This window comes from Camelus bactrianus, chromosome 10 (assembly GCF_048773025.1).
Source record: "Camelus bactrianus isolate YW-2024 breed Bactrian camel chromosome 10, ASM4877302v1, whole genome shotgun sequence".
Classification (NCBI taxonomy): Eukaryota; Metazoa; Chordata; class Mammalia; order Artiodactyla; family Camelidae; genus Camelus; species Camelus bactrianus.
Genome location: NC_133548.1, coordinates 33,910,412 through 33,927,871, shown reverse-complemented (window position 1 = coordinate 33,927,871; position 17,460 = coordinate 33,910,412).

Below are 17,460 nucleotides of genomic sequence, written 5' to 3'. Positions count from 1 at the left end.
CATGCATAGATTTAGTTTATTTCTCCTGTATATTACTCCTTAATTTCTTAATATGCCAGATGAGAGTACCGCATTAAATGAGCCCTCCTAAAAAGTGTTTTCTATGTTTTAATAGTCTCATCTTTCCATATAGTCAGGTCTTAAAAACTAAAGACGTCTGAATCCTAAAAACATTGACTCCTACCTCTTAACTCATATCCTACCTGCCACCAGAGGGCTCTATGCCGCGACGATCAGCTAGGTTTTCATTCCTCACCGAAAACCCTGCTAAGGTTTTTCTGTTAATACTCCCAGGAAAACCTGAGGCTTTCCTCAGACTTAGAAGCATGCCTTCTATGGAAGAGACGCTTGGTCAATATTTGCTGATTATAAGTAGGAGTAAGCTAGGTAAAGAAGTGGAGAAAGAGAACCCCAGAGAGCTGGCTTCTGGGTGCCCACTCCTCCACCAAGTGGCTGTGAGGTCTAAGGCAAAGCCACACAGCGTGCTGGGCTTCTGCAACTCTTTACGTAAAACAAGAATAATGAGGTTATTGGAGGAAATGAAATAAGGTATTTAAAAGCACCTTGAAAAGTATAAAATGCTATATAAATAGGATAGGTAACGAAATGTCCCTGTGAAAGTAAACCAAAAAAAAAAAAAAGTTCTACTCCCTGATACATTATGCTCTTTAGTAATGTTGCCCCCAAACCCTAACACCGTACACTTATTGCCAAGGGCCTCTAAATGTGTTTGCCTGCTTCTCTTTTCTGGTGTTGATGCAGAGGTGCATCACTTTTACCCTGGTTAGCACATTTCTGGAAACGGGCTCTGATGGGGTGGCTGGTAGTTGTGTGTCCTGGTTGGGCCTGAGATGTATCCAAATTCCTGCTGTGATGGGGAATTACATACATACACCCTTGCAGTAGTTGGTATCCGTTTCGTCCCTGTCATTCAACATGCAACCAGGGAAATTGGTCCCAGTACCACCCCCGGGCAAGGGTCTTCCATGGTTCCCTGACAAATGACATGTTCCTCAAAGGCACCTCTCATTGCTTTTCCAATTTAGCAAGAAGTAGCTGTCTTGGAATTTAGAAACAGATAACTCATAAATATGCTTTCAGTACTTGGTAGCCCAAGAACACAAATCCCTGCATTTTTGCTGTCCTGAAATGTGTTCTACTGAGATTTTCTTCTTTCTCTGCTAGACTGCCCCATACAAATTAACCTTCTCCAACACTTTTAGCATTAGATTGTTCTTGGATCCAAAAACTCCAGTGGTTTCCCACTTTGCATAGAAATCAGTCACATTCCTCCAGACCCCAGGACCTCACCCCCTCTCCCTTTCCGGCCCACACAGCTCCTGTGTTGGGAGACTGTCCTGCCACTCCGCTGGAAGTTGTCCCTGACTTCTGCACATACTCCATGCTTCCCCAGCTCTGCTCATGCCTTCCCATTCCACCCGCCTATGGCCCAATCCTGCCCATTCTTCCTGGCAGAGTTTAAATACCAACCCTTTCGTGGAGTGATTTCTCCCCTTTTAACTCTGGCTTAGTCTCTTCTGTCTTGTGCTCTGGGGAGCTATGACTTTCTTCCTTTGGTGTCTGATTTATTTTTGTATTTCCTCGATATCAGCACATGATAAGCCCCTTATACATATTTGCCAGGCAACATAATGGAATTTAATCTAAAAAGGCAGTATCCCATTAGAATCTATATTTATCCAAAATTCAAGGCTGTCTTTTCTTTAGAAGTGGCTATTGGTAGCCGTTTCTGTGGTCCTAGTTCCCAGCTGACTCCTTCTTGAGATCTGCACCTGTCCTTGCTAGGTTTTTGCTTTTCACCATATTAAATTTACAGTTTATATCAAGCCGCTTGTTTAATTTTTTTTCTGTTCCCACTGTTCACATGTCCCTTTACAATGTATGCAATTACACGCGCTGCCTTTGAAAGCAAGATTAGATTTTAAATCTTGTGATTAACCTTTCACATTACGAGATTGCCAGCTCCAAGTTTCTTGTGCAGTTCTCTTGTTTTGCTTTGGACTAATTTCTCTATTGCATCTCTTTTGTTTTGTGTTACTTTGTAACTCGATACTTGGCTGCCTAGGCCAACATGGGAGAATGTCTTGCCTTGCTACTGCACACAATCAAACAAATCTATAAATGCTGGAAACCACTGTACCTAACTCTATCCTGTAAGAGTGTCCAGGTGGCTGCCAGAGTTGCAAAGTTCTTGTTAGTTTGACATTTTGAACATAAGACCTTAGAAGGAGATGTTTTGAGAATTTACTAAAAATACAAATTACGTATATTTACACATGAAAACTTTTCCTAAATAGAAAACTAGTTAGCTGTAAATTAGAACATTAAATCTTTTCAAACTCATAAAATGCTGAGATTTGGGTCTACATGTGTTACATTCTTATTTTTATCCAATTTTTTTAAATTAAAAAAAAAAACCCTTTGAGCTTAGAAGACCACTCTAACTTCTATAGTTCAACAGAAAAATATTTTGCCAGTCACCCAACAAAAATGGTAAAGGTGTGTATTTTTAAAAATACAGTCAATACATTCCTTTACAAAATAACTGATGCTTGGCCTTACAAGTGAAAAAGATATTTGATATTTTAAAGTCTTTTCCTTTAGATCATTGCAATAACTTCCAAGAATACTTGATTTCCTGGCAGTTCAAATAAAACTAACGTGAATAAACAATCAGTCTTTAGACCTACAAAAGAGATTCGTTTATAGTAATTGCTTATAGACGACATTCTAGCATGAAATTAATTCCAGCCTGATAGTGTTAAAATGGAGGTTTAATGTGTTATTAGTTAATGATATTTCATCTGAGGACCTTATCGAGTTGCACACAGCAAAGCCCTTGTCATTATTTTTTACTCTCCCACAGTGACACGTTAATGAAATGTGTCAGCACACCAGTGTTAGGATACATTTCATTAATGCCCAGCACTTTTGTTCTATGCTTTACATTTGGTAACAGATTTAAGTATTAAGTGCCTCTAATGTCTGCAGCCAGGGAATCCTTTCCGAATTTGTAACAGTGACCAGAACAGACCGCATTACACTCTCCAAATGGTGCGGTTTTGCATTTGAATGTCTGAATTATCCCGGTTTCTTAGAGACAACCACAACGCCAACATCTTAAATCCTCAAAATACTGTCCGCTTCATTGAATGCTCGTGATCTAAGCATATGTGTAATTATTCTGTAATTCTCCCCAAAATGTGATTCCTTGGAAATGCATACTAGGTTTCCCCTATTGTAAATCCAATGACTATTTCTTTGTGGCCACTTCTTTAAATACGGTAACAAGCAAGTCTGTGTGTCTGGGTGAACTGCCTTGATAATGATGATTTCTTCCCAAGCTCTCCTTGGGACACCCATCAGGGAAAATACGCCCTGTATTTGTGTAAGAGTAGCGACCATGATCACAAAAAGACCATTTAAGATGGTATACAGGACAACTAGAGGGTTTCTTGCCAGAAACAGGCCTAATGTCACTCACAATAGCCTTAGAAATAGTCTCAGATGGTAAGTTAGCCTTTGCAAATGTTACCAGAACCAGCTGTGGTAATCCACGGCTGCATATAGATTTTAGAGAAGAATAGAATCCCATGCTCCTTAAAACAGCTTTGGATGTGGTCAACCATGGAAAATTAAAACATACACTTTAAGAACTGACAGCTGGAAAGAAAGGTGGCGGTAGAGGTCGGTGGGATGAAGTAGAAGGGAAATTTAGGGTCTGCTTTAATTTCAGTTTTTATTTTAAAGTTTTGCACTTTTCTTTGGGAAAACCCATCGAGGACACCTTACCCTGGGAACAACCTCAGTGGGCAGTTATTTCAACCTGTAAGTGAGAACCTGTGTGTGGAAGTCCTTTGCAAAGTGTTAATGCCCCGTTCAGATGTGGCTGGGCTGTTGTTATTACAGCCTCTCATCGACTCCAGCATGAGTCATTTAATTTGCCTTTTGGTTTAGCCGAGTGCAGGGGGCTTGTGGGTATTTCCTGGTAAATACAAACCACCGTGGAGCGGTGGCGGGTAGGAAAGTCAACTTGCAGGGTCATAGCTATGCTGTGGATAATTTGATAATCACTCCTCAGCAGGTGTTTGCATTGAGCAATTCCTCCTCTTGGCATAATTTTGCAAATCGCTTGGCTTTTACAGCCTGTGCCACTCCCACAGCACCCTTGCTAATGGTAGTTTTCAGCATCACGTGAGCTTTTAACTGGTCCATCTCATTTACTTGTTCATTTTTGGTGAGAGCATTTTTTAGAAATTTAGAGTCTAGGAGAAAATATTGGGACAAAGTAGGAAAATCAGCCTTACTGATCATTTAAAAGAATTCTAAAGTTTGAAGCAAGGGAAAGCTGTTTTAATCTTTTCAAAAAGACACAATCTACAAGTGAAGAAGTGAAAATGTTGGCAATTTTTGTACTTCAGACGAGGGGACAGCAGCTGGGGCGGGGGCGGGGGTGGGCTGGGGGGAAGGGAGGAAGTGGAGAGTGGGAGGGAAACAGCCTCCATAGGGGAGGCCGGTCCTCTGTCCTTGCCAGGCCCTCATAAGTGATGCCACAGCTGTTTCCATTAGCTTTAGAAAAGACCAATTTTATGTTGCAAAGTAAATTTTAGAAATTTTAGAAATAAAAGAAGTAAGAATTCAGGACCCATTCTGTTGCTTAAGAGATTTAGATCCCTTCCCAAGGAAAGAATGATGTACATAAAGTCAGCAAAAGATATCTGAGTTCTTCACGTCTGTTTGTATCATCTATTTTTTAAGTACTGTCCTGTATTATTTATCCAATCTAAAGAGAAAAAAACTTTGAAAAGTTTCTGAGCCATCAACATATATGTCCCTCAGTCTGCTCACTAACTTTATGACCAAGAGAGCCTCTCAGCACTCACTCAGAGCCTATTTACTCTTAGGTTACAAATACTTCTAACACACAGATATCCACTTCCCCAGCTCACAACAGATTAGAAGCAGCATAGCAGATGGGGAACAAATGAGGAAAGGATCTCAAACATACTGGGACCAGCAAGAAATAATAGCTGACAGCTTGATTGTGAAGGAGGAGACAGAAAATCCATATAAAGCAAACATAACACTACGAAAGCTTAGCAGCCAGGAGCCATTCAGGGTTTTACAATTTCCCAATCCCAGACAGTCTCCCTGTATCCCAGCATAAACTAAAAACTGATGCTGGTAATTATGACTTTGAGTCATCAAGAGAAGATTGTGCTGTTAATGTGCCTGTCTTTAAAAAGGTGTATTTAGAATAACTTCCACTGGCATTGACTAACATTAAGATGCAAGTCTTTGCGCTTCAAAAGCTGACCTTTAGCACTTTGGAAATTTCTATTTATGGGGAGATTATTTCACTCTCCATAGTGCCAAATAATTAGTACATAAAAATTCCTCATGCTTTGAGTTTTAGCATAACCAAATGTTCTGACTCAAATTGAATTTTATAACTATAATTCTTTCTATAATGACACAGCTGGTATAGGAAGGGAAAACACACTAAAATGAGACCAGAAGATTTTTCTGGGTCCCTCCTCTACCTCTGAGATGTCAGGTGTGATGTCAGAAGTCAGTGACTCCCTGGTGCTCAGTTTTCTCACCTATTCAGCGGAGTTCTCGGGTCTCATCCAGTTTGACAAACTAAGACTTTTTTTTGAAATAGTAGCTCAGTAAATGATAGGTGATTCTCTTTGTGCTTAATGCAGAGCTGAACCACACAAGCCACCTTCTATCTTGTGGGAATTAGAGGGACTCACCTCAAAGTTTATGCTCACCAGGTATTTTTAAATGACTCTAAATGGACTTGGACACCCCCCCCCAAACAACAAAAAATCAATAAGAATCTTTATCTCTAAGTTCTAAGAACACAGGAGATGTTTATTTTCTTTCTTTAGGCTTTTCTCATATTTCCAACATTTCTAAAACAAATATGTATTATTTTTTATAAGGAAAAAAGCAATAGAAGCTATTTAAAAAATCTAGACACAAAAGAGAAACTGGAGGCTTTCTAAATGCTTGGAGAAGCTCAGTCTTAAAGGCAGAGCACGTTTGAAATAGAAAGTGGTTAATTTTGCATCCTGGGAGTAGAATTTTGTAACGTTATTATCTCGGCCACATTCCAAACTCTCAAAATCAGTGGCAATTTTTCAGATTTGAGGAGTAAAAGTAGCATCTGGAAAAACCAAGGGAATATGGCATTAAAAGAAAAATCCCCAAACAACTACTTGTACCCCTGGCTCCCAGCTGCTTTCTGTCTTCTAGATTCTCATCCTGGCAAAAATATCCTTCGTTCCTGGGACAATCTCATTGTGATTTGTCCAATGCAAACTGGTAAGACAGCATTTTTCTAGACTCTAAATCTCTTGCTACTTTCTCCAGGATCAACTCCTTGGATAATTATTCTTAGAAAATCTGCTGCCTACCAGAAGCCTGTCTATAAATGCTGGAGGGATAGAAAAGGATCCAGACTCTGAATGTTTAATGTCCCAGGGAACTGGCTGCCTGGACACTGCCAGCAACTTGGGAACAAGTCGATTGCGGCTTAGGAAAATGGGCCTGGCCCGGAGAGCCCCAACTTGGCAACAGCTTGTGTGAAGTAAATCCTCTCACTGGAGGTTTTACTTAATCTGAATAAACTCAATTTCAAAATCTGCCCTTGATCTAAGCCCCTTAAGCTTCTAGGGGAGGACTAAGGGCCTTCAGGGTCAATGCCAATAACAAAAGATAGGAAAAATCCACCTTTCCTCCTATCTCCTTGCTGCGTTCTATAAGCTGCTAACTCACTGAAGAACATGTTTCCTTTCAATAAAGTTGTCTTCAGAGGACCCTCCTCCCTTCACTTTCAGGATGACATTCAGTGTTTCCTCTTTTAGATGCTCAACCCATTCAGTAGAAGGAACACTGGACAAATGTTAGGAGGCCTGGGTTAGAACCCTGAATGGGCCACTACACCTGTGGGGTTGTGGCAAAGCACAAGCTCTGAGCTTCAATGTTATAATCAGTATTGAGGTGGTGGCCCAGGTGTATTTTTCTCCTAATTTTGGTCCTTACACGTGCTTTCCCAGGGGTGGGATGATTGTAATCAAATAGGCTTGGTGAACACTGAAGACCACATCCCTCCTTGGAGATTTGCAGTGTCTCTTAGCATATTAAAGGCTCCAAGAAGTCCTTTAGGAGAGAAACTTTTTCAAATGTTTTCAGCCCAATATTTCCCGAACTTCTTTACTAAACCAAGAAGCCCCTTTTGACTGCTAATTCCTATTGTGAAACCAGAGTCCCATTCTGACAATGACATAGATGCTTGTGTGTCTGGTCCACATTTTAGCAGTTACAAGACTATCAATGTAGAACATATACACGACTATATATGTATATGATCAAGATCAAGGCATGGTATTTTTATATTGCTGGCGACTTAAGGTTGGGAGATACAATTTATTCACTGGTTTAGGGAATTAAGATTTCAAACTACTCAGGAATTGTGTTAGTTTCCCGTAGCTGTTGTAACAAATTATCACCAGTTTGGTGGCTTACAACAACAGAAATGTATTTTCTCATTGATATTGTATCGCTATTGTGTAGTCATCTGTACAAATGCAAGAAGACAGAGAGTTATTACCCAAGTTCCTACGTGTAATGTGAGACCTGGTGTCCTGGGCCATAAAAGCAGTATTATGTAGTGGTGAATATAGTATGAATTCAGTTAGATCGAGATATGAATCCCAGACCTATCACTTAATAGCTACATAACCCTAGGAAAGTTATTTAATCTTCAAAGCAATAGTCTTCTCATCTGTAAAATGGAGATAATAGTACTCACCTGTATAGCGTTGTTGTGAGGATTAAATGAGATAAGGCCAGTAAAGAGTTTAGCACAATGCCTGGCTAATAGTCAGTGCTTAATACCTCTTGGCTATTATGGTAGTACTTACAATTGTAGGATGGGAGCATATTCTGGCAGACCTCCCAAAGGAAGAGGAGCAGTACAGTGGAGCTCTGGAACTATGGCATATGAAAATGACTGTCCCTGGGGCACAGGACAGGAGATCTGCCTTCAAATATACGAATATATTGTCGTTGTTGTTTTCCAAGAGAGAGAAATCCAACTTAGACAGAATTAAAAAAAGAAAAAAAGGAAATTACTAGTTTACTACCCCTAAACTTAAAAATTTAGGAAAGTACTAGCTTTGGGCCTCATCGGATACAGTTTGAAATCAGGAAGTCTGATGCATATAGCTTCGTTCTTTCTCAAGAATCATTTGGTTATTTGGGATCTTTTGTGATTCCATATGAATTTTAGGATTTTTTTTTGTATTTCTGTGAAAAATACTGTTGGAATTTTTACAGGAATTGCATTGAATCTTAGATCACTTTGGGTAGTATGGACATTTTAACAGTATTAATTCTTCTAATCCATGAACACGAGATCTTTCCATTTATTTATATTCTCTTCAGTTTCTTTCATCAAAGTCTTAAAGTCTTCAGTGTACAGATCTTTTACCTTTTTGATTAAATTAATTCCTAAATATTTTTTTGGGGGGATGTAAATGTAAATAGGATTTTTAAAAAATTTCTTTTTTGGTTAGTTTGTTCTTAGTATACAGAAACACAACTGATTTTTATATGTTGGTTTTGTATCCTGCAACTTTACTGAATTCATTTATTAGCTCTAACAAAGTTTCAGTGGAGTCCTTAGGGTTTTCTATATGTAAGATCATGTCATCTGCAAACAGAATAATTTAACTTCTTCTTTTCCGATTTGGTTGCCTTTTATTTCTTTTTCTTGCCTAATTGTTCTGGCTAGAACTTCCAATACTATGGATTTTTTAAAGTAGTTGATGTACAATATTATCTTAGTTTCAGGTGTACAGACATGGTAGCTCAACATTTAAATACATACAGAATTCTAGTACTATGTTGAATGGAAGTGGTAAAACTGGATACCTTTGTTTTGTTCCTGATCTTAGAAGGAAAGCTTTTAGCTTTTCACTGTTGGTTATGATGTTAGCTGTGGGTTTGTCATATATGGCCTTTATCATGTTGAGATATGTTCCTTCTGTACCTAATTTTTTGTTTTTATTGTGAAAAGATGTTGAATTTTCAAATGCTTTTTCTGCATCAATTGAGATGGTCATGTGATTTTTATCATTTATTCTGCTAATGTGGTATATAACATTTATTGATTTGCATATGTTGAGCCATCCTTGCATCCTAGGGATCTGTATGCAAAAGAATGAAATTGGACCCTTATCTTATGCCATATGCAAAAATTAACTTGAAATAGATTAACATAAATGTAATACCTGGAACCATAAAACTCTTAGAAGAAAACAGGGGAAAAGGCAATGATATTTTGGATATCATACCAAAAGCATAGGCAATAAAAGCAAAAATAAACAGGTGGGACTACATCAAACTAAAAGGCTCTGTACAGCAAAGGAAACAATTAACATAATGAAAAGGCTACCTACAGAATGGGAGAGTATATTTGCAGACCATATATCTGAAAAGGGGTTAACATATAAAATATCTAAGGAAGTCATACAACTCAATAGCAAAAAGCAAACAACTCAATTAAAAGGGCAAAGAGCCTGAATAGACATTTCTCCAAAGAAGAAATGCAAATAGCCAACAAGTATGTGAAAAGGTACTCAACGTTGTTAATTGTTAGGGAAATACAAATCAAAGCCATAAACCTCACACCCATTTGGATGACTATTATCAGAAAGACAAGAGATAACAAGTGTTGGTGAGGGTATGGAGAAAATGGGAACCTTTGTACATTGTTAGTGGGATGGTAAATTGGTATTGCCATTATGGAAAGCAGTATTAAGTTTCCTCAAGAAATTGAAAACAGAGTTATGATATGAGCCAGCATAACTTCTGGACATGAACAAAGGAAATGAAATCAGTATCTTAAAGAGATAACTGCATTCCTACTGCAGCATTATTCACAATAGCCAAGATAAGGGAACAACCTAAGTGTTCATTGACAGATGAATGGATCAAGAAAATGTGGCATGTACATAATGAAATCTTATTCAGTCATAAAAAAGAAGGAAGTCTTGCCATTTAGGGCAACGTGATGAAACTGGAGGACATTATGCTATGTGAAATAAACCAGACAGAGAAAGACAAACACTGTATTATCTCACTTATATGTAGAATCTTAAAAAGTTGAACTCATAGAACCAGAGGGTAGAATGATAGTTGCCAGGGGCTGGGTTTTGGGGGGAGGGTAGAAATGAGGAGATATTGGTCAAAGGGTACAAACTTCTAGTTACAAGATGAGTAAGTTCTGAGGATCTACTGTGCATCATGGTGCCTGTAGTTAATAATACTGTACTGCTTGAAATTTGCTAAGAGAGTAAATCTTTTTTTTTAACCACAGAAATATATCCATTTTATTTTAGACCACTCAGGCTTTAGTACAGAAAATATAATTAGGTAGTGATAGAGTTTCACTATAGAATTTACCAGGATGATATAACAATTATAAACCTGTAAGCAACTGAAAAAAAAGCATGAAAATTTGTAAAACAAAATTGATTTAAACATACCATACACACGTAACTGTGGCACATGATAGATATGTTAATTAACTCTATTGTGGCAATCATTTCACAGTGTATACACATCTTAAATTATGTTGTACACCCTAAATATACAATTTTATTTGCCAACTATATCGCAATAAACCTGGGCAGAAAAAAACCCACACCGCAGGAGGCACTGACTACACATAACGTTTGGAAAGTAGTCTCTTTCTACATGGAATAAAATGTGGAGGGCTTGTGTTGGTCAGCTGTGGGCCCTCTTTCTTCCGTCCACAATTACAGAAGGCTTCAGCTGGCTAACCACTCAGGTGACTTTTAGAAGATATCTAACCAGGAAGTCATGTTGCACAGGAGAGGAACTCAAAGCCAGCCTCTCTCTGTCGAATTGGGCTAGATGCTCACCTCCCTGCATCTCCAAGCCATCATCTGTAAACTCTTACCTCCTTTAGAGGATTATGGTGATAAATAGATAATGCAGTATACTTTTTATAAGAAAACATAATTAAAATTACATACATAAAGTACTTACATGGCAAGTTTTATTTAGAGAAATGTTACGTAGGCTTTAGAATAGAAAAGAAAATCAGTGCAGGTTGAACCAGAATACCCAAGAATAGTACAGATCTGGAAGCCAGATCTGTTTTCAACCACTGACTTATTATGTGGCCTTACCATGACTACCTGAGACTCAGTTTCCCATTTGTAAAATGAAGGGTTGGACCAGATGATTGCTAAGGTCCTATTAAGAATTTTACATGTCTGTTTTAGTTCATATTTATGTCCAGCAAATTCATGGTGGACTAGGCAAAGGGAAGCAGGACTTGCCTGGTTTCTGTCCCTCCACTGCACGGAGCTGGTTCCCACCTCAGCACCTTTGCTCCTGCTCTTTCCCCTGATCGGCCTGCTCTGCCCTCAGATCTTCCTGGCAAGGCTGTTCCTCAGGTTTCACCATATTGTCATCTCCTCAGATCTCTTTCCTAACCACTCAGTTGGAATAGCCCCCTCACTTCACATTTTGCACTGTTGACATTCTTTGTGGTGTGGGCTGTCCTGTGCATTGAAGGGTGTAAAGCTGCATCCCTGGCCTCTACCAACTGGATGCCAGTGAGGTGTCGCCCCCCTGCTCCCACCCAAGACTATGATAATCAAAATATCTCCAGACATTGCCAAATGGCCCCTGGGGGCAAAATTGTCTCCAGTGAGAACCACTGGCATGAAGCAATTTCTCTCATGACCTGAGGGCACCAGAAAGAGTCCAGTAACTCCTGATTCAGTTTCTTGCTGGTTTCTGTATGTGTTCCCTTACCATTTACATTCCTCTCGTTAAGGCTTATGCTTTGTTTGACTATTTGGTCACACAGGGCTATCTCTCAGCTTCTCTCTCCTTTTCTTTTAATTTTAAAGTTGTCATTTTATTTAGAGAACACTGAAAGATAATCCAGTCTGTCCTCTAGCATAAGTTGATCAGAATTGTTTTACTTTTTTTATCGATTGTTTAAAAGAAAATTCCTTTCGTTTCACAATTTATTACTAATAATGTAAGTTTTTCTTGTTTTAAAATTACTTTTTTCAGAGCAGCTTTTAGGTTTGGAACATAATTGAGAAGTTATACAAATTTCTCATACACCCTCTGCCCCAACACATGCAGAGCCTCCCCCATTATTAACACCACTAATCAGAATCGCCACTTTTTTTTTTTTTTTTTTTTACCAAGGATAAAGCTACATTGATACTTCATAATCACCCAAAGTCCATAGTTTCCCCTAGGGTTCATTCTTGGTTTTGTGCATTCCATGGGACAGATGTATGGTGGCATAGATCCATTGGTATAGTAGCATACAGAGTACTTTCACTCTCCTAAAAATCCTCTCTGCCCTGCCTATTCATGCCTCCCCTCCTGGAATCACTTTTTTAATACTAATTTCTTGGATTGGGCATTCCAAATTAAGTGGAATATTTTCAGTGCCAAACTTATGTGAAGCAAATCTGTGACTGAGAAATTTCATAAGAATAAAAAATTTCTAGCTAGAGTGTAAGGCCATCACAAGATTCCTTGGTATCTCATAGGATGGATTTTTTTTCCTGGTCCAGTTTCACTGAGGGTGTAGTGCAAAGACTCATGTCCAGCTTGCATCTTTTCTTGGGTGAGCTCAAGACTTTACCTTTTCACGCATCTGGCTACTGTAGACAAAGGCCTTGGAAACCAAACCATTTTTAAACATTTTTTTTAAAAAATTGAAATACAAAAACAAAAAAACAAACAAACAAACAAAAAAAATTGAAATACCGTTGATTTACAAGGTTGCATCAATGATGACTAGATAATGATTTACTCATGGACATTGGATTGGTTTTGATATGGGCTATTATAGACCTGCTTTGATGAACATCTTTGTACAAACATAGGATACATAGCTTGATCCACTCTTAGATGTAAAATTATTGTACCAAAAGTTCAAAAGCTTTCAATACACGTGTTCTCAATTCCCCTCCATTTTACTCCATAGAGTGTCCAAAACCAGTAATTTATTAGATGGTACTTTATTCACAGTAGTGATACAGTGATACAGAGGAGAACTAATAACTATAACAAAGCTAATAATAATGACATCTGGACAACCAGTTACGGTTTAGACAGTGCTTATCTCTCACTTACCATCTTCTGTTCTTAAGACTTATTTCCCTTTGTACTCAGGTGGATATTATTTCCATCTTACAGATGAAAAAAACTAAAACTTGAGACGATTAGTGATTTGTTCAAGATGACATAACTCATCAGGCATCCTATCTGTCCTTTCAACCACACCAAGAGGGTTAGAGACAAGAATGAAGAGGAGATGGGGGTTTGGGAGGACAAATGCAGCAAATGCAACAAAAAGAAACTTTCAAGTTTGGAAATATAACCTCAAAGGAGAGAGTGGCACATTTTGTGAATAGATCAGTAAAAAAAAACTTTTTGAAGCTAGGGATGTAAATTTAAATTCTAGGAACATTTCACATAGGGCTGTCCCTTAAGCTCCTAAACCTCCGAAATGCTTTCCTGAAGTGCCCTCATAAGTTGGTACATTCATGGTCCCCTAATTGTGTCTGTTGGATTGTGTCTGTTGGAGATAACGTTCTAGGCTGGAGGGGGTTTAATCAGGAGGAAAGGACGTATAGAACTCGTTTTAGGTGCCAGAGACTGTCAGAGCTCAGAGGGACTTTAGAAATCATCCTAATTCTCTCATACAAACTAAGTCTCAGAGAGGAGAAGTAACTCATTCAAAGTCACATGGAGATTCAATGTCAGGGTTGAGGCCAGACCTGTGAAACACAGTGTAGATCTAGGCAGAGTACAGAGAAGGGACCAGCTTAAAATAAAGCAAAGTGACTTTTTTTTTTTTTTAATGTTCTGGACTGAAGGAGGTCCTAATTCTTTTAGCATAAGATGAGTATTCCTATTGTGTTATATCCAAATGCAGTTTTAATTTACACATGATGCAAGGAAACATCTGTGTAAGTCACTCAAAATAAACCTTCCCATTTCTTTGTTTTACTATACTTTATTTTCACCTTTAGCTAAGTAATTTATTTAATAGGATCATACGAGTCATACAAATAAGAAAGCAGAATCCTGCATTACTAAGACATCTTAGTGACATGTAAGTAAATCAGACCAGTTGTTTCTGAACCTGGTTGATTCTCAAATCACTTAGAGGACTTTTGAATATATAGATTCCCAGAGCCCCACCCCAGGGGTTCTAATTTAGTAGACCTGATGAACTTGACTGCTTCCTCCCTAACTTGCTTAAAAAGAGAGATTTTCAGTTGTAACCAAATCCTTGAATATAAGATAATGAATTCTCAAGAAATCTTAAGACACAACACAGAATGATATTTTTTTAGAAATGTCAAAGCCAAGTGACCATTGCTGCTTAACAATTAATTTGGGGAGGCAAACCACTAAATGTCTATTTTAAATGACCCTTTACTTAGAAATGCCTGAAAAAATTAACTTAGGGAGGCAATAATAGTCAATAAATGGACTTTCTGTTGTGTAAATGTTTATACAGATGTTGTAAGTGAGACTTTTCAAAAAAACCCGTAGGTTGCTGACAGCGGACAACTTTGCATATGTGTGTTAACAGGGGAATGTGCTGTGTTTCAAGTGAATGGGGAAGGGGGTCTAAATGACTTTCAGATTAGCTGGAACAGATGGAAGGGTCACAGTTGAACAACCTGACACACCAGCATAAAGGCCACGTTGAAGTGGAGTTCATTGCCTCTGACAGATACTGTCAATCAACCCTGGTGCTCTCTCAAGTTAACCACAACCTGGACCTTTAAAGACTTAAAGAAGAATTTTTTTAAAAAAAGTATTTTGAGACAAAAACTGAAATTTATCTTTTTTTTTCAGGCCCAAACTCTATCCCAGAGTAATTAGAGTTTTTAGAAATAAAGCAATAGGTTATAGACACTTTGGAAACTAAGATGATATAAACTTGGCATTAGGGGCTCTCGATAATAAATTTTTAAAAATTTAGTCCACTTTGTGGCTTTTGAAGGCTCTATTGTCACAATAATTAGAATACAGCGTAGAATTCCAGAATGAAGGAAATGTGTGTTTTTTTCTTAACTGTTCAACTTGAATTTTGATCAACTGTTGTTATAACAATATGTACAACAAATATTTAAATTTACTGTATTTAGGTTACTTTTTCTAGCTCTACCATTGTAACTTGATATGTATTAAACTTTTGTATGATACCCAAATGGTAAAAAAAAAAAAAAAAAAAACACCCTACCAACCAATTAACCATATTCTCCTCCATTGTGAGCTGCTCCTCAAAAATAAGATAGGCCTTGAGATGGCTTTGCCCCCTCAGGCCACTAGGGGACCCTTGAAGAGTCTGAAGACCCTTTCAACCATCAGCCCCAGGTGGACTTTATGCAGAAAACTACAGTTTTCTTTCCTGCCTCAACACAGCTGATTAATCCAAATCAACACATTGGTTCCTATGTGTGTCTATGCATGTTGCTAGAAGATTGGAGCCCTAGAAAGTTCAAAAAGGGGTTGCAAAACAAAAAACCCAAAGAAAGAAAATTAGAAAAAGAAGTCTTACCATTCACAATGACATGGATGGACCTGGAGAGTATTATGTTAAGTGAAATAAGTCAGACAGAACGACAAAGACCATATCATATCATTTATTCTGTGGAATCTAAAAGACAAAACAAATGAACAAATATAACAAAACAGAAGCAGACTCATAGATACAGGGAACAAACAGGTGGTTCCTAGGGCAAGAGGGCAAGGGGGCGAGGGGATGAGTGAAACAGGTGAGGGAGATTAAGAGGTACAAACTACTAGTTAATAAAATAAATAAGTCACAGGAATGAGACTCAAAGCATGGGGAATATAGTCAATAACACTGTAGTAACTTTGTATGGTGACAGATAGTAAGAAGACTTACCATGGTGATTGTTTTGTGATGTATAGCAATATTGAATCTCTATTTTGTGCACCTGGAACTAACATAGTGTTATGGGTCAATTATACTTCAGTTAAAAAACAAAGAATAGAAAAGAAAGGTGATTGCTATTTGCACTTCTCCATTGTGGAGAGACTCTGACCTTGATCATTGGCTGACTATGGACCCTGATATTCTGAGAATGCCCATGGGGAATGGAGAGGAGATGCTAATTTTTAGCAGCGTAGGGAATCTTGCACAGTATGTGTCATGACTAAGTGGCTAACCACATAGCTTGATCTCCATCCTTTGAGGCTAGCACACATCTGAAACAGTGACTTAAAAAGCAGATGGATAATTGGAGCATCTTGTTGATGGTATTTCTATGGCTATCATGGTATTTTATATCCTAAAGACATTTTCATGGGACTATGGACTGCAGCCCAAACCTTCAAAGGGTAGAGAGAAATTCCCTTAACTCTATGCTTCCCCATGTCATAGCATCACCATTTCCTCCCCAAAGATATCCATCTTTGAAAACTATCTTATTTACAGCCTACAAGAAGGAACCCAAAGGACTGCATGACTCCAGCCTGCTCACAGCTGCTTAGACGGATATAGACACCTAGGTCTTGCTTAGCCGATTAGAATCTCTCTCCTGGAAGCTGAAATTTAGGCAGAGATTGAGTCAACCCACAGTGTTGGTCACTGGCGCTGTAGACATGTAGGGTAATCAACATAGCTACCCAAAGCCTCATGCAGGTAGAATTTGGGGAAAGTAGAAACTGAAAGGTTAGCAGAGGAAACTAATCTATAAAGAGGAAGAGTAGAATAAACATGGACAAAGGAGTCAAGGTGAGAGATTCACGTGGCTCCAGGAAGAGGTAAAGAATGGATAATTTTCTGCTAGTACACAGAATTCAGTAGTACCTTTAGATCAAGTAATATGTATAACAGGAATGCAAGAACAGTTTGCTATAGGAAATATATATAAATAAAATATGTTATAGCAAAAGGTTAAGTAAGAAAAAACATAATTATCTTAATCAGTGGATACTGAAAATGTACTTGATAAAATTTAGTGCTTATTTCTGATTAAAATGCCTAAAATACTAGCCATAGATTAGATTGTGGCACTCAACCCTTCTAGACGCTTTAGGAAGCTTGAAAGTTGACTCCCTTCACTGATTTCCCCCAAGAAAGGCTGCAAGCTAGGGGTCCTGTCTTGATTCCACTGGGATTTCTTCCATTTACAACTCAGGCAATCTTTTTTTCATCTGGCATAATGGTGGACCCTCCAGAAATACAATACTGCTTGTATTATAATCTGCAGACATTTCTTAAAATTGCTAGCACATGAATGGCACCATTCCCCTAGCTCCTAGTGGTAAAAATGGATTTTTTTCCCCTATAACAGTTGATTATCTTTG